Source organism: Panthera onca, chromosome A1, assembly GCF_046562875.1.
Source record: "Panthera onca isolate mPanOnc1 chromosome A1, mPanOnc1 haplotype 2, whole genome shotgun sequence".
Lineage (NCBI taxonomy): Eukaryota > Metazoa > Chordata > Mammalia > Carnivora > Felidae > Panthera > Panthera onca.
The window spans coordinates 7,822,424-7,840,710 of NC_138339.1; the positions used below are offsets into that span (position 1 = coordinate 7,822,424).

The following is an 18,287-nucleotide window of genomic DNA, read 5'->3' on the forward strand; positions in this document are numbered from 1 at the left end:
GAGAAAGTGGTCCCCCTCCCCCAACAGGGACATGGCTGGAAACATCAGAAAGGAGACACCCTCCACGGATTGCTAGCATCATCACCGGGAAGACATGAGCCCAGGTGTGCCGGCAGCAACCTCTGACAACACATGGACAACCTACCTGAGAAGGAGAGAATTCGAAGAAGCAGATTCAGAAGGTGAAAAGGCTGATTCTAACTACCTGGCATCCGCCCAGACCCCACAGATTAAGGGCTGAGTCCCATAGGAATGCCCTCACTTCAGACACCAACCGAAAGTCTTAGCCTCTGGCATTTTTGACCAACAGACTGGCTATAAACGAAGGGTTCCCATGACCCCCTTCTCGGGTTCAATAATTTGCTAGGAACAGCTCACAGAACTCAGGAGTGTTTGACTTACTATTTGGAGGTTTACTATAAAGGATACAACTCGGGAACAGCCAAATGGATGCACAGGGCGATGTGTAAGGGGGAGGGAGGGAGAGAGGCTTCCAACCCCTCTCTGGGCACAACTTGATGTACTCAACAACACAGAAGCTTTCTGAGCCCTGTGGTTTCGGGTTCTTGTGGGGGTTCCATTATGTAGGTATGATCGATTAAATTCTTAATCACTGGTGATTAGCTTAATCTCCAGCCCCTCTCCATTCCCTGGAGATCAGGGGTATGGCTCAAAGTCCTACCCCTCTAATCCCAGGCTTGGCTTCCCTGGCAACCAGCCCCATCCTCCACAGTCACCTTAATAGTATAAACTCAGGTCTGGTTGAAAGGGCTTTATGATGAATCATGGGAGATGCTCCTCTCACTCTTAAATTCTAGGGATCCTAGGAGGTCTGTGCCAAGAATTGGAGATAAAGACCAAGGATATAACTCTTATTACGTCACAATATCGTATAGGCAAATCTTGTCTGAGTTTTAAGGGTGACAACTTTCAGACCTTGGGTCGTCGGCTAATTTCAATGCAAGAAGTAAGTAAAAACAAAGATTTTATTTCTCATTTTTTGCTTTTTATTTTTGTTTTTATCTTGCCTTATTGGTGTTCTAAGAATGTTAAGATATACTAGAACGAGCAACAATCGGACATAAATTGTCTCAAAAGGCATTTCTTGAGCCGAGTTCTAAGGCGGCAAGGGTTCCCAGTGACGGTGTTGGTGAACAGGACTTTGCGCTCTGTGTTTGGACATTTGTGCTTCTCTGCTGTTGTTGTCCAGGGCCTGAAATCTGTGCAGAATCAAGTAAGTGTTGGCTCATCGTCAGAATCTGACCTGCTCGGATAAGGAAAGATGGTGGCCATGGCAAGATCGCGGTTCCTGGCGCGTGAACCGTGGCTCGTGGGCTATCTGGAGGCTGGTTTCTCCCAGCGCCGCTATTAACAAGATCATTGCTACATTTCCCTTTCTGACATGAATAATTTATTTGTGGCCACTCTCCCTGAAATCTCACAGGAGGTACAACTCCTTCCTTTTTGTTTTAAGAAAGTTGCTGTGGGGGCTCTTGAGGGACAGGGGCTTAAGCAAAAAATAAACTAACAGAAATCATATGTAGTGGCATATGTCGACTCAGCAAATGTGAATTCAGTGTTTCTTTCAAGAACGACATTATGCTGGGGGAGGGTGCAAGGGAGGAAGAGACATACAGAAATGAACCACCACCCTGTCCCCACTGAGTATGCAGTCCAGTGGATGCGAGGGAAGGAGCTTAGGCAAGAGACGGAAGACAAACATATACATCTAAACAGTAAGACAGCAATAAATAAATAAATAAATAAATAAATAAATAAATAGTAAGACAATAAAAATATACCATAAGAAAAATAAAAGACAGCTAAAATACAGGTAAGCTAATATTTAATAGGGGGAAGATAGGGTTTTTTTTCAGATGTTTTTAGATACGCATTTCCCAAAGTTTGTCCTATAAAACACTCATCTGATGAGATGCACCTTGAAGAAAGGGTTCTACGGTCCAATATATTTACGGGAAATGATGATTTCCATTATGTCACGATTATCCCACCTTACAAATCCCCAATATATTCTAGCTTATTCAAGGCTCTGATTAGTTCTACTGAAAGGAAACTATTTAACACAATATTTCCCAAAGTTACCTGACTATAGATATGATGAGAGTTCTCTATGGAAGATATTCCAAGTCATGCTAATATATATCACATAAGGAAAGCTTCCTGATTTCATGGTACAGACCCAGACGTTCCATAAGATTGGATTTCTTTGAAATCCCACAGATTGTTACCTCAACTGTTGGCTTCAAATTAGTTAGTAAACCTGCTTTGTTCCACCAAAAGAGAAATGAATGAATAAATGAATGAATGAATGAATGAATAAATGTCATGACCTTTGCTAAGAGATGGTGCACATTCTACTAAAATTTCAGATGTGTTTAAAATTTGACAGGGGCCATAAACAGCAAAGAATGGATATCTTCAAATTTTTGTTTAAACAGAGGATTATACACACATATGTCTGTATACATATATATTTCACATGTATACATTTGTGTATAAATATCCATGTGTATTTCATCTGCCACGTGTACATATGTAGGTACATGCATTTGTGTACATATCCCCTTCATGTGCTCACTGTGATCATTAAGAAGCACTTGCAAATTCATGCGGTTTTAAAAAAATTATCATCAAGATATGCTTTAACCCACTCTTCGTATTGTGAATGGCCAAGCTCTCATTTCAAAGAGGAGAAAGTAGATGGAAAGGAAGGGTGAGAGGGAAGCATCAAACAAAAGACTGGGGGTCACTAGGAACGTGGCCTAAGTCGGTTTTGAGAACCAGAGGAAGGCCAAACACTGACATGATCCAGGAGCATGGGAGTGTTTATCACTTGACAATTGCTGTATATCTGTCTGTCGGTGCTGTTCTCACCTCGGAGCTGTCTCTGATTCCGCGACCCTGCTCAGAAACCCCCGGACTGTCGGCACTCATTTAAGCTCTCTGGGAGGTACTGTCTTCAATAAAGACCTCTTGCTCACCATATCACCGGGGAGGGGGTTGCTCGGTATAGCCAAAATACAGATGCTGGCCTGCAGGGGATCTCCAGACAATAAACTGAAGCTCTGGAGCCTGGGATGGAGTAGCGGTCCTGATGCTCACTCCTTCTCACCTGTAGATTAAAAGCAGACGGGGAAATGGTCATAACGAGGATCGAGGAATCGGCTCCTCACCTAAAACAGGACCGGACAACAGTCTGGGCTGAGGCTGCAGGAAGCCTTCTCTCTCCGGTGCTAGACCCTGAGACTTCCTCAGAAAAGTGCAGGAGCACAGGCCAACCCGGACTCTCATCACTGCACAGAGAAAGTGCAAGAATGAGGGAGAAGGCACCTGCTCCTAGGGAAGCCCTGAGCAGTAGGAAACAGGAAGTAGGAGAGCTGGTATTAGCCACTGCGCCAGAGCCAGAGAACCTCCCAGATACAAGCAGAGCCCTTGAACCTTGCCCTTCCCTCCTCAAACGGCACAGGCATGGACAGTGGCCATCCAGCTCCCATCCTAGGCGATGCCCCCTCCCTGGAGCCCATCAGCAGGGAGAGAGGATCTGGCCTACTCCCTCCAACACCCACCTTTTGTGGGGATCTCTCTGGAGACCCAAACAAGGGGAAAAGGTTCTCATCAGCAGCATACATGCGTATATATATGCATCCATCACAAGTGCAGTAAACCTGTCCCCTGTAGAATTTTATATTTAAAAGGACATAGCTCTACCTGATTGGCAAGAAAAGGATTATCTTTCATCTAGAGATGGTCGTCTCCACATAGATGGACTGGGTTACTTGTCAAGAATTATGTTTCCCTGAGCCTTGCACTGAATGTCAACAACAGTATTAGGAACTGAGCGCCCACAGAGCAGGGTCTCTGCTTTGTAGAACACACAATAGTATTTGCAAAGTACATTTAGCAAAGGGGCTTAGACGGGCCAAGACATTTTGTAGAGTATAATTATGCGATCTGATGTTTGACTTATCTGCGAGCCCTCACCATATTTTGTCCCTTTTCAAGTCAGCAAGAGCTCTTCTTCTGGGTGCCTTCAGGTCACATGTTTGAGATCCATTCTTCTCCCTTGAAGTAATTAAGCTTCATTTGCCGGTTTCATGGAATTCAAGCAGAGGGTCTGAAATACAAGACAGATAGGAGTTAACTTTCTCTGAACAATTTCAAAGAAGACTTAATGAATAACAATCAACTGGAACGAATACTTGATCAATCGACTGAGGTGATAAGCAGGAATAAAGCAAGAGCACAGCCCAGAAGCCCGCGCCAGGAAGAACCCTAAAGCTATCGACAAAACAGATAGGAAATGTAAAACATTTCAATCAGTACCAACTTTGGCAGATGAGTAAACGTTTGACTAATGCATCTTATCAGTTGTAAATCAGCTTTGAACGGCCATAAGATGTCATAAGACCATCTGAAAGGAAATTGAGGGGGGGGGGGAGCCTAAGTCCAAAAAAAAAATCATCATATTTTATGGCATTTGTACTGGAATTATTTCTAGAATAATGCAATTTCACAGCTATAATTCAAACTAGGTTTTAGTCTATTGGTTTAACTGCAGCACAGCTAAAATTTAGAAGTTTTTATAGTGCTCAATCCTACATAATGGTGGATAGAAAACTTAGAATTCAATTACAGTACAGGAGACTGTGCTCCTTTCTTCCCTTCACAATGGACTTCATTTGGAGACCTACTAAATAAATAGCAGCTTCCAAATTTCTAACCCAATGAATATACAAATGGGGTGGCTTACTAATCCAAAAGCACTATCAAGAGATGCAGAGATTATTAAATGCAGCATAGGAACATTACAAAAAAAGTAATTCTCTAAAAGAGTAACTCTTGTTCAGGTAAAATATATCCTGATCCTGACATAGTTTTAAATATATTACACAATAAGGAGCACCAGGGTGACTCAGTCAGTTTAGCATCCAACTCTTGATTTCGGCTCAGGTCATGATCCCAGGGTTGTGGTGCTGGGCTCTGTGCTGAGTGTGGAGCCTGCTTGAGATTCTCTCTCTCTCCCTCTCTCTCTCCCCTTCTCCCCCACTTGCTTGCTCTCTCTCTCTCTCTCTCTCTCTCTCTCTCTAATAAAAATAAATATAAAAAATCTTAGGGTGCCTGGGTGGCTCATTCGGTTGAGCATCCAACTTCAACTCAGGTCACGATCTCACGGTTCATGAGTTCAAGCCCCCCATCAGGCTCTGCGCTGCCAGCTCAGAGCCTGGAACCTGCTTCAGATTCTGTGTCTCTCTCGCTCTCTGCCCCTCCCCCACTCATGCTGTCTCTCTCTTTCAAAAATAAATAAATATTAACAGAAAAGAATTTCTTTAAACCTTAAACATATCACATGATTAAATAATTATACAAATCTTATAAATTAACAGGTGGCATCAGAATGAATCTAGAAAGGATCCAGCTAGAGCTAGAGGTCTCACTTTTTATCTTGAAGAAACTGGGAGGGAGAAGAAACACTAGGCCCCCAGGATACCGGCACATCTGGACACCAAGGACAGCTATGTACTTGCAGCTACTTTAAGGGGCATCTGCTGCCCTATAGATGGGCAACTAGCAGCTCAGTGTTTTGCTTTCTCAGAAAAAGAGAAAGGGCTTACAGGATTATTTAGAGTTCAGTTTGAGAGATTATCTAATTCAAATGTCTCAGTTTGGTCCAAGAAAATGAGATCCAAAGAAACTAACTGGCTTGCCCAAGATCAGAGAGCGAATTCTTGGCGACCTGACCTACCTAGCCCAGCCTCCTGATTTCCAGGCTCTGATGGCTTATCCTACACTAGAGCCAAGCATGGCCTTCTCTCCTGGGATGGGCATCCTCTTACCACAACCTTCTGTCCTCCAGGCCCTGGATGTGTTTGGCTGGCTGAGCTGGCAGGAACCACAAGAGCACCTCGCCATCATATCTGAATCTCAGAATGGGTCAGCAGTCGGTTGTGGAACAGGTCTTGACTCAGAGGAGTCCACTGAGCGGTAAGTTCCAGCATGTCACATATATTAATGTCGGTCTGGGAGTTTCTGCATACAGTGCTTTGTCAATATACATGCATTATGCATCACGCCTGCTCAGTGAGCTAGCTGGTGTGCGAAGAACCAAGGGCTGTAGCGGCACAGCTGATAACTTCAGTCACTGTGAGCCCCCCAGGCAATGACCTGTAGTCTTCAACTATGGTCTTGTCATTCCTACCCTGGGCAGTATAAAACGGATTATTTTGAAACCAAATATTTAATATTTAAGAAAGGACATACATAGTAAATATGAAATATGCAATAGATTTGTTTAGCCCATTAACAAAAGCACATTTCCTTCTTGGAGTTAGCCACACGGAGTGGGGGTTGGGGTTGGGGGTGGGGGTGGGATGCAGATTTATGCAAATTAGCATTATGCCAAGAGCCTTGATTTATTTCAAAACCATGAAGATTCCATTGCTCTTGGTAAACCTTAGAGACTTTCTTTAAAGGAATCATTTGTTTGCTATCGTACTGAACGATGCTTTATCGTGTGTGTGTGTGTGTGTGTGTGTGCGTGTGTGTTACACACACTTTAATTTAGTCTTACAGCCTCTCGTCCTCGCTATCGATTTTTATTAGTTTGGTTTCATATGTATTCAAAGAGATTTGTAAGTCAAATCCACTTTCTGTTTTTAAGGATGCTTTATGTTTTAGGAATTAAATAATGCACTTTTTATTTTTTAAATGTTATGTCACGCTGTGCTCACCGCAGGTGCATCTGCCACCTGCCCCCATACGACACTATTCCAACACCATTGACTTTCTTCCTTCTGTTGTACCTTTCACCCCCGTGACTTATTCATCCCAAAACTGGAAGCCTGTATCTCCCTCTCCCCTTCACCCATGCCCCCATTATTAAAATACTGTACTGTTAAATGAGTTTTTAAAACGTAAACTGGATACTATACCAACCGTTTAAAAGGGAAAAGGGATTATCACAAGTGTGTTTGCATCCCACTCAAATCAAGTATGTGCAATGAACTCCGTGGCAGAGTGTTCCGGGACGGAGCAGTAGAGAAAAGCTACCTGTGGTACCGAGAGATTGCCACTGGCTTTCTCATGATCCCCAAGTAGGGTCACATTCCTTGCAAATTCTGAGGGCTGACTGACGCAGCAGGCATGATGACGGCTGCCACCAGCAGGGAATCCAGCTGACATGCCAGCTGCGCTCACTCGAGGCCGGAGCCTGTGCGAGGCTTCCTCTCAATGCAGACGGCATTCCTTCTCCTTGGCCAGGAAGTTTTGCCCGTGGTGGGTCATTTTCTCAGATACATGGATCCGATAAGGGTAAAGAAGCTGTGAGTTCTTTGGTTCTGTGTAGCAGACCCTTTTTTTAAATCCGTGGTTAGCACCGAATCCTAGTACCTGGGGTCAGATTCTTAGTTCCGAGGGTCAGAGAAGTGAGTAACTAACTTTACCAAATTGCTGGTGCTCTGGAAATCAGGCAATGGTGGAAACCTAACCACTAGCCCCTTAGGCAAGATACCCGGGGAGAATCTGTTTTCATAAGGAGATTAGGCATCAGACTTTGTTTTTGTTTTTTATTCCTAATCAAATGAATGAATGTCCCAGGGCTCTACGCTGAAGTCAACCAACACACCAACATAAAAGAAATGAAAACACCCGAAGGTGTTTCACATCCTGCCAGCTGGGTTGATCTTGTCTCGAGGCCCCAGTAACTCCTGCCTCTGCACTTGTCCTACGGCACCTGGGGAGCACACCTACGGAGCACCCATGGGTGTCCTACGGCAGGTGAGCCACTCTGGAACCCACAGCCCACCCCACCGGCCCTCACTTGAATGAGCTCCTCTCATCTCCTTCAGGGGGCTTCAGAGAAGTTCAGAAGGTGTCACTGAACACTACAGAGGAAAGCAAAGCTTCCTAGAAAAGTACGGATGTGAGCTGGACCTCAAAACACGGTGCATAAAATGACCTCACTTACTGTAGATCAGTGTTCCTCAGCCTGCTTTTCATCATCACCTCTCCCCCACAAGGAGCCTTTTTAGCTTTTTCCTAATCGCCCTTCCCCAAGACATTTTAGTACCTGTAACTCTGGTTATGCACCTTGACCCTGTAAAAGGTCCACAAACCATTGTAATATCTACGATTTTTTTCACTCCCCACCTTGAAAATCAATTTTTGCCTCCTGGGGGGTGAGTATCACTGTAGAGAATGCACATCACATGTGTTTCCCTTGTATAAATGATGCTATTCTTCTGATACCCTACCGTGGGTAGTCAAATTCCCCTTTAAGAGAGATCTTTTTCAGTGTGGGTTACTTAAGAGAATGTGTGAATCCTCTTAGGGGAAAAATGGGAGTCCCCCAACAAATGAGCCTTGAGTTGGCAAAAGAGGAGATAGTTCATCTCTGCCATGCTTTGCTTTTTAAGATCTAGACGCCAAGGAGTCCAGATGTCTTAGAAGGCTGGGAGGCAGCCCCTAACTCATGGAGAGAAGCTGAGCAGCAGAAAGAACCTTCTTGGAGCAGGCATTCCCCAGAGATGGGAAACACCGTTTGGTGAGCTGGATCATTATTTTACATCACTCTGTACCTACCCACATTCACTGTCTCTGAATTTGTGAGTCAGCAAGAGTAGGAAAGTGAGCCGAGGGGGTAAGTCAGGAGAGCGGGCCCATCAGGACACGTTCAATGGAATCAGTGAGGGCCACTCACTCCTTTTCCTGGAGTAGTATAGACAGCTTCATAAAGGAGATGGAAACCAAACACGGCCTATGTTTCAATGTTGCATACAACCGTAGCAAGTGCTTACATCCTTGACCTTAACTAAACCAAACTAGCCTCCTCCTCCCTTTACTTATTCCGTCAACAAATATTTTGAGTGCCAAGTATCTGTGAATACTGTAAAAATGCAAAAGTCAAGAGGGATCCACTTTTCCTCCCGAAGAGCCTACAGCCCACAGGGAACGTTCAGATGATCGGATTAGTAGAATTGGTGGGTAGTGCAAGGTTCCCTGGAGTATTTGCTCCAGCTCCCCATATTACAACCCCCCCCCCCCGAGACATTCACTGTTTGTTGTTCTTCAAGGATGAACTCACTCTTTGGGGGACTTCATTTCGTTTGTACTTCCAAATGCATTGTTTTTCAGGAGCATAACCAGGTGTCTTAAAGTCAAGCTGCTACCTAAATTAAGCCCTCTTCCCTCATTGCACTCTCCCCACAAAATCAGTGATTACAATCAAAGAAACAATTACCTTTCACAAGATTTGCTTTTAATTAACCTGGCTGTACCTCCTTGAAAATGCCACTACTAAGAGCACATCTAATGAGTCCTCCTGCCGTGGTAGTTGCAAGAACAGACAGACAATAAGCAAATGGCCTGATGGTGGTTCCTTCATCCTCAACACCTTAAATCACAAGAGACTCAAGTCTGCACACGGGATCCCGGGAACTGGGCCTTGCTCCAGACAGCTTTTGAGGACACGGGGTTGTTCGGATAACAGGAGAGAGGGGGCTAGTCCTGTAAGATGGAAATGTTCCTTGGGAAGAGCTGAGACTTTTTTCCTGGCTAGTTCTTAAAAGTATTATGTCAGCTTCATAAGGTGTTGTCATGCCATTCTCCCAATCTGTTGACCTTTTCACATCATTAGAACAAACCTGAGTCAATAGATCCCCTCGAGCCAGCCTCCACAGCCAACCTTAGCCACACGGCCGCCGAGCACAAGCCCGCTAAATCTGCTTGTTCTGTTTAGAAGCTACGGAGGTGGGCACGGTGGCTAGCCTCCTGAATGATTCTTCGAGAAACCCAATTCCGAAAGTCCTTTTTTTTTCCCTACAGAAGCTTACCTACTGAGCACTTCTACATTGTCAACACATCTCTCCAGCAGGAGACCTGTGCTTTAACAGGTTGTCCTAAACATCAGACACCATAGCCTCCTCCAATGACCATCACCAAGTCGCAATCCTCTCTTGTAGTAGAATTCTTAGACATCCTTACCTTATCAGTAGAATGGCAGAAGTGTGTAGAGCAGGAAGAATTTGGGCTGCAAGTGTGTTTCCCTAGTATGGTTCTCAGCTTCCATAATTCTAGGCAACTATGCTGGGAAATTTTCCTGGAAGATTAACCATTAACTTTATCCTTTATCCTTGGTAGATCCAACACTGTGTATCAGCCTGGCCTCTAACACTGGAGACTGAATTCCTTTTGAACATTCTGAATTCTTGAGCCCTCCCAGGGCAGTTGCTAGGTTTCAGAACTTGACTTGGGGTGGCTGGGTGGTTCAGTTGGTCCAGCTCTTGATTTCAGCTCAGGTCATGATCTCACAGTTCGTGAGTTCGAGACCCACGTTGGGCTCTGAGCTGACAGTGCAGAGCCTGCTTGGGATTCTCTGTTTCCCTCTGTCTGCCCCTCCCCTGCTTGTTCTCTCTCTCTCTCTCTCTCTCTCTCAAAATAAATACATAAACATTAAAAAAAAAAAAAAAACTTGGAGACTCTCCGTGTCTGTAAAGCAATCCGTGTGGCAACTGGCTCTCCACCTTCTGGACACCTACTGCTTTTCTCCACTTCTCCACTACAGTTACAAGTAAGTTACTCCCATGGTAGAAAAACAAAATCATCTAATTAAAAGTATATCTCTCATTCGTCCTTTAGAAAAGTTCCAGAATTCCATCCAACCCCCAAATTCCATCAGTTCAAACAAGAAAAAAAATGTATTGCCATGTAAATGAATCACCTCACAAAAACATGATATAGACTACTTTTCTTTGATAAATTTACCCATCGTCTCATATTTTCCAAAGATGAGCAAAGAGCCTCCGTTAACTCTCTTCCCTTGTTTCATTTAATTTGAGCTCAAATTTAAATGCAGTGGTTCCCTTAGAAACTATCGCAACCTGAAACTTTTATGACCAGTCTCTAGCTACGAACTCAAGCTTATTCATGAACATAAGTTTTAACATAATGTTGAAACAGAACTTAAAAACTGAGATTCTAGTGTTTTTATAATAAGGACTTATTAGTAAAGAAATGAAAAAGATAAGGAAATAAAGTTTTGTATATGAAACGAAGTATGCTGTTTCATAAAAGCCATACCTCCGAAATGTATTATATAAGTAGCTGAACATGCTGCTGTCTCTTGAAATTTGCTGAGAATAAATTTGAAATTGCATTTCCATGGAAGTAATTGCCTATCCTCTAGAGCAATGGTTTCTAACTTCTTCAAAGATCCTTTTTGAATACCAAGAAATTTTAGCAAGAACTCCCACATGATCAGAAAAAGGCAGAACGCATGTGGAGAGAGACTCACAGGTCTCTGCCTTAACTTCACAGTCTGCCAGTCTGGTCTCACCAGCTGGCTTTCACAGATCCTGTGCGCTGATAGCCATAAAATTATCCAGAAATGACGGTCCCTGTGCAAACATTCTAGAACGAGTTCGTGGCTTACATTAAAGCTTCAGAGATCACTGTGTCTACACCAGATTTGCCTGCACCAGGAAACAAATGTCCTCCTTTCTTTCTTTTAGTGTCAATACATAGTCTACTATTGATGTGTTACATCCCCGAAATTTACCTTTCTAGTACTGTCTAATTAAATCTAAAACCTGTTCACCTTCTTCTCAAGCGTAGGGTTGAGCTGTAAGAACGCAGAGAATTCAAGAAGGACCTTTCTATATGCAAATAATAAGTGTGATAACTTATCATCCCCTCCATAGGGATGATTATCCACATAAATCTTAACAGTGCCATTGAGAGCTGCATTAAATCATCCCACTGGTCCGTCGCACTGTGGGTGAGAAGCTGGCATTTTTATATGTTTAACCCTATTGCACTTTGACAGGAAATCACACCCTGTCCGTATGCACGATCTCTGCAAGAAACCCAGGTCAGAAATGAGCGAGGCCCAGCCCCACCTGGCTTGTGGGCACAGGCATGCAAAGTCATGCTGCTTCCCAACCCCTTGTGCCACCGAAGTTGCCTCTACAATGAACGTGTTGCCCTTTGGAGAGGGGATTTTCTAATTTCCACACTCTCTGGGAGATCTTCCCCCTGACAAACAGGAATTCTGCAGGCTCTTGTTTAGAAATTGTTCTTCCCTGGCCTCTGGCATGCCTCATGACTTATGTATCATTCCGCGTCTGCCTGTGGGTCACAGAATCATAGACATTATCTGGATGGCATGAATTCAGAGGATCCACAAACTTGAATGGGGGGAAATGTTACAGCTTTATTTTCACTAATCTCTAACTGGAATTTAGCATTTCCTTCAAATGTGAATGCAGGCAACAAACCACAGTTGTCTTGGAGACATTATCACCAAGAGAAATCACAGGTGTTTTCATATCACATTAATGCTGCACGGATATTTCAAAATATTTACTGTTGTCACTATTTCAAAATGCAGGTAGCTGTTAGACCTGCCATGAGAGCTTGAGCTTGCTTTTAGTATAGTTACAAAGAAGCCTACATATCACTAAATCACCAATTTGATACATATATTTGCTAATTATATTTTAACAAAACTGGTTGCCATTGTAATCCTTTGTATTTTATTTTGTGCACTTAAAAACATAATTTCCTTTGCCTTCTGAGACGTGTTGAGTAAGAAGTTGCTGTGGCTGAAGTAAAAAAGGTTGTTGCCTGTTTTCTCCTCTACAGTTTTGATGGTTTCCTGTCTCCCATTTAGGTCTTTCACTGGGACCTCATTGAGATAAAAAGCTTCTGTACAGCAAAGGAAACAATCAACAAAACCAAATAACAACCGATGAAATGGCAGAAGATATTTGCAAATGACATATCAGATAAGGGGTTAGTATCCAAAATCTATAAAGAACTTACCAAACTCAACACTCAAAAAACAAATAATCCAATGAAGAAATGGGCAGAAGACATGAATTGACACTTTTCCAAAGAAGACATCCAGATGGTCAACAGACACGTGGAAAGATGTTCAACGTCACTCCTCATCAGGGAAACACAAATCAAAACCACACTGAGATACCACCTCACGCCGGTCAGAATGGCTAAAATGAACAACTCAGGAAACAACAGATGCTGGAGAGGATGCGGAGAAACGGGAACCCTCTTGCACTGTTGGTGGGAATGCAAACTGGCGCAGCCGCTCTGGAAAACAGTGTGGAGGTTCCTCAAACAATTAAAAATAGAACTCCTCTACAACCCAGCAATAGCACTACTAGGAGTCTATCCAAAGGATACAGGAGTGCTGATGCATAGGGGCACGTGTACCCCAATGTTTATAACAGCGCTTTCAACAATAGCCAAATCATGTCAAGAGCCCAAATGTCCATCAACTGATTAATGGATAAAGAAGATGTGGTTTATATATACGACGGAATAATATTTGGTAATAAGAAAGAATGAAATCTTGCCATTTGCGACAACTGGAGGATACTGGAACTGGAGGGTATTACGCCATGCGAAATAAAACGTCAGAGAAAGGCAGACATCATATGTTTTCACTCATATGTGGAATTTGAGAAACATAACAGAAGACCATGGGGGAAGGGAAGGGGGAAAAATAGTTTCAAACAGAGAGGGAGGCAAACCGTAAGAGACTCTCATACAGAGAACAAAACTGAGGGTTGATGGAGGGGGGTGGGGGAGAGGGGAAAATGGGTGATGGGCACGGAGGAGGGCACTTGCTGGGTGGGATGAGCCCTGGATGTTGTACGTAAATGGTGAATCGTGGGACTCTACTCCTAAAACCCTGGGCACACCGTATATCCTGTATGTTAGCTAACTTGACAATAAATTATATGTAGGGGAGAAATATTCAAAATACATACATACATACATACATACATACATACATAAAAACATTATTAGGAGGGGCATCTGGGTGGCTCAGTTGGTTAGGCATCTGACTCTTGACTTCGGCTCAAGTCATGATTCCAGGTCCTGTGATGAGCCCTGAATCAGGCTCCACGCTGAGTGTGAAGCCTGCACAGGATTCTCTCTCTCTTTCTCGCCCTCTGCCCCTCTCACTCGCTTGTGCACGCACACGCGTGCTCTCTCCCCGTCTCTCTATAATTAATTAATTAATTAATTGACTAACCAATTAAAACACTCTTTGGAGAAAGGGTCCCTGGGACTCATCAGAGGCTCTAGGTCATAAAGAAAAGTAAGAATTCTTGCCTTGAAGGTGTGAGTCCTTGAATTTTCACTGCTGCTGCCACATCCTTGATCACCCCGTGCTTGGCTCCGTTGCTCTCAAAGCCCCACTGCTCTGCCCTACGGCCTCTCATGCTTGTGTATATAAGGCTGGTCCTGTTTGACCTCCACAAGCAAGAGACATTGTGGGCAGAAGCTCTGTCCAGGAGGACCCATCCTGACAGTCACCCTTTATTGATTCTTTCCTGGCATCTTACTCTTGGGGGAGTGGCACAAACTTCAGAGAGCACACAAAAACATTCCTTGTCCCCTCATGCATTTCGACCAAGTGTTAAGAGGCCCTTACAGAACATTTGATCTGCCTCCTAATTCCACAGTCAAGTCAATGGAATCCCCGACGGCAAAATGAACCCGCCTCAAAATCCCACAGCAAATTAACTGTCCCGACGCCCAGGAAAGTTCTCTTCTGTATACTACACACACACAGAGATAACGACAATGACGAGCATTTACATCGTGCTCACGCCGTACCACGCACCGTTTTAAGTGCTTTACGTATATTAATTCCCTTAGTTATCATTATGAATCAATTAGGTATGTTCTGCGATTACCCTCACTTTACAGATGGGGAAACTGAGGCCCAGAGTGGTGAAGAGACTAACTAGGTTACACAACCAGTGAATGATGTAGCCAACATTCAAATCAGGCGGTGAGCCTGCTCTCAGCCCTGAACCATCCTGTCTCTCCAGCTAACCTCCACCAGTCCCACCATGGCTGATGACAAAACCATGCAGAAACGGGGCAGAGGTGACCTCATTAGGCTTCAGTTCCCTTATCTTATAAAACAAGGACAGAAAAGACCTATCTTGCAAGGCTGGTCTGAAATGGAAATAAAACATATATATCAATGCTCAATGTGTTCAACGCATAAGTTCCTAAAATGGTAGTTGTTTTCATTTGTGGCAAGGTAGACACAAAATACTGTGGACAAAGACGAAGCAGGTGGTGACGGCCAGACCTTCAGGAGAGGGGGAATGAGCAGAAAACTGTGGCCCAAGTGGAAGAGAAGTTGAGTAATCCAGCCCACATTTGCAAAGACCTACTAGACATCTCCAAACTCCTAAGGATTAAGACTCGAGGGGCACCTGGGTGGCTCAGTCAGTTAGACGTCTGACTTTGGCTCAGGTCATGATCCCACAGTTTGTGGGTTTGACCCTTGTGTCAGGCTCTATGCTGACAGCTCGGAGCCTGGAGCCTGCTTCGGATGCTGTGTCTCCCTCTCTCTCTGCCCCTCCCCCACTCGCGCTCGCTCTCTCTCCCTCTCTCAAAAATAAATAAACATAAAAAAAATTAAAAATCTATATATTGCCTCTTTCCCCCCAAATTCATCCCTGCTCCTGTATTCCTTTACTCAGTGAAAGTTGCTACATTCAACTTCTTTCTTGCCCTCCTTCTCCCATCCCACCCACAAACCCTGCCAACCTGCTCCAGAAATAGCTCCTACAACTCAAAATATGACTCAAACACTGAATTTAACTCCTTCTCAAAATTAGCACCAGCTGACCAAAGAAAATCTGTATCAATGCTGGAAAATTGGAAAGGTTGAAACTGACATTCAAATGATACTCAAGGATTTTCCAAGCAATAGAGTAACGTGAGACCAGCCACAGAATAGAATACTCTGGGCCCACCACTGCCAGATGCAGAGAAAACCCACTTGGGAACAAGTGGGAACACAGGCAGGGAGCCCCAGCTAAGTCCCACCAGCAACTCCTAGCTTGGAGAGCATGAAGGATGATGGGTTTTGTTTTGCCTACTTCCCTTCCTTCTTTGGGGAAACTGTACATCTCCCTCTGGGCCCCCAAACATAGGACCTGCCACATCCTGACCACAGAGCTGAGTGCGTGAGCAAGCTAGGTCACACAGACTCCCTCCTGGGAGCTCAACTTTGAGGGATACATGACGGACAGAAGGGATCTGGCGTTGAATCATCAGGTTGACAGCCACATCCTGGAGAGGTGGTCCAGAAGCTCTTGCTTCTAAGATCCCTAGAACTGCACGATGTCCTTTCCTCCTGAGGCCTAGTGGCTCCATCTTCCCTGGACTCCATGAGATGTTCAGTATCCTGGGTGTTTACTGTATTATTACACTTTATAACATACATGTACACTACATACATCCTTCTACATGGATCAATATTTCTTAAACAGCAATTCCTAAAAGAGGTTTGCTTCCAGGCAGTGGGATGGAACTCACTGCAGACTCAAATGAGAGGAAAAACTCATGCACTCGTCCTTCTAAAGACAATGGAAACCATGAAAATGACTTAGGCTAAGGAAACATAAAATTTAGCCAAGGAGGGAGGGAAGTTAGTGCAACCCCAGTGAGGTTGAGGGCTTTGCTCAACTCAGTTAACTCAATAATTGGTGAGAGTTCATTTGCACCCTTAGGACATGGGCTGCAAGACCATTCCATTTGATGGGTGTGAACTAGGAGTCCCCACAGTCCCCCTACGAATGACCATAAAAAGACTTCGCGTGTCCATCTGAAGCACAAAGGGCCCGGGCATCCAGAGCATGAGTCCCAGAGAAAATGCTCCTAAAGAGAACCAACATCTTTCTGCTTAGGACGAGAATCCCAATATACCCAGAAACAGTGAATTACTGAGCTCAGGCTGCCATAACAAAATACCATAGACTGGGGGGGTTAAACAACAGGCAATTATTTCTCACAGTTCTGGAGGGTGGAAGTCCAAGATCTAAGTTGCCAACATGCTCAGGTTCTGGTGAAAGCCCTCCTTCCTGCTTGCAGAACACCCTGCCTTCTCACTGTGTCAGCATGATGGGAAGGGAGACAGAAAGACGTTGGGAGGGAAAGAAAGAGGAAACTCCGTCGTGTCTTCTTACACGGTCACGAATCCCATTATGAGGGATCTATCTTCATGACCTCGTCTAAACCTAATTACCTCCCAAGGGCCCCACGTCCTAATGTGATTTCATTGGGGTCGGGCTTCAACATATGATTTGGGTAGGGGCTTGGGACACAATTCAGACCAGAGCAAATGATAAAGCTACTTTTCCACTGAGTATCATTTAACCCTTGGAAGACCTTAAAATATGTATAGCCCATCTTAAAATACTCCCACATAGACAAGTTACACCGTGGGCATGCTCAGTGGCCTTCTGGAGAACCCCAACCCTTGGCTGGTGTTCTCACTGGCAAACCCACACACACCAAGATGGCTGCAGCAAGAGTGTCAGCCTCCCAATTCTCCATCCACATGCAAGGATGCTCTAATTAATATAGAGAGGGTCAGAAAGGGATTTTTTGTTGGGAAAATGAGTGGTTCTCAAGCTACGTGATTGAACAAAATATGTCAGTAATAACCTCCATGCTTCATGAACAACATAGACCAGGAACTCAGTAAACGGTACCACTGCCATTGGATGCCATAAGACTCCCATGTCCTGCCCCTGTATTGGGAAGACTCTGGCCTGCGGGTAATGTCATATCTTCCTCCATGAACCTTCTGTGCAGTGTGATCAGACCACCCACGAGACAGAGAACTTGGGTTTCACCAAGCTCACAGACTTGGTAATAGGAGTTTGTTTTTATAAATACCAGTAAGGAAGGTTCGGCTTAAGACCTCCCTTCCTGTAACCTGGCTGAACCAAGATGACCCCACCTGCAAGAACCAGTTCTCCGTAGGCTAGAATATCAACGCTCATATGTTACAATGGGGAACAACCTACGTATATCTAGTACGTGAAGTGTTTTTGGATAATTTGGTCTATCGGAACGAGCAAATTCTCTTTGTGGTTCCATTAAAATGTGCAATTTACTTCAGACGTGAGATTTTAAGCTGAAAGAATTTGGCTAGGTTTGTAAATAGCACTGGGATGCTTAAGAGAACTTGAGATTTACTATATCCATAAGTTTAATTTATCACATCAACTACATAGGAGAAATCAAATGTATTATATTTATAAATGCAGTAAAAATGTTTAAAGGAATTTAATTAACCAAGTTGTAAAGGGGGCTGATTATTTAAGGCAGTTTTGTCTGTTCAACTGGAACACTAATAAAAGCACCTTTGAATAGGATTGTTAAAATTCAATGGATTTATAAAAAGAACAATCAGATTTACAAGCAGGACT

General features: G+C 43.9%; 1 protein-coding gene and 1 long non-coding RNA gene across 4 annotated transcripts in view; both read right to left on the reverse strand.

The window, feature by feature from the left end:
• Window positions 1-198, reverse strand: part of LOC132680675 (uncharacterized) — a 36,516-nt gene extending 36,318 nt beyond the window's left edge. The window contains exon 1 of the long non-coding RNA XR_009610658.2: window positions 146-198. This is a non-coding gene — a long non-coding RNA (uncharacterized LOC132680675). The remainder of the gene's footprint in view (window positions 1-145) is intronic.
• Window positions 199-998: 800 nt separating this feature from the next.
• ATPSCKMT (ATP synthase c subunit lysine N-methyltransferase) overlaps window positions 999-18,287 on the reverse strand; it is a 202,183-nt gene continuing 184,894 nt past the window's right edge. The window contains exons 5-7 of one of the 3 annotated variants that reach the window (XR_009610654.3): window positions 4,003-4,135; window positions 3,003-3,133; window positions 999-1,220 (exon numbers count right to left, since the gene is read on the reverse strand). The gene's annotated coding sequence lies outside the window, so the exon portion shown is untranslated. Of the gene's footprint in view, window positions 1,221-2,895; window positions 3,134-4,002; window positions 4,136-18,287 lie in introns of all 3 variants that reach the window. The other 2 variants (XR_009610653.3, XR_009610655.3) reach the window with 2 other exon arrangements.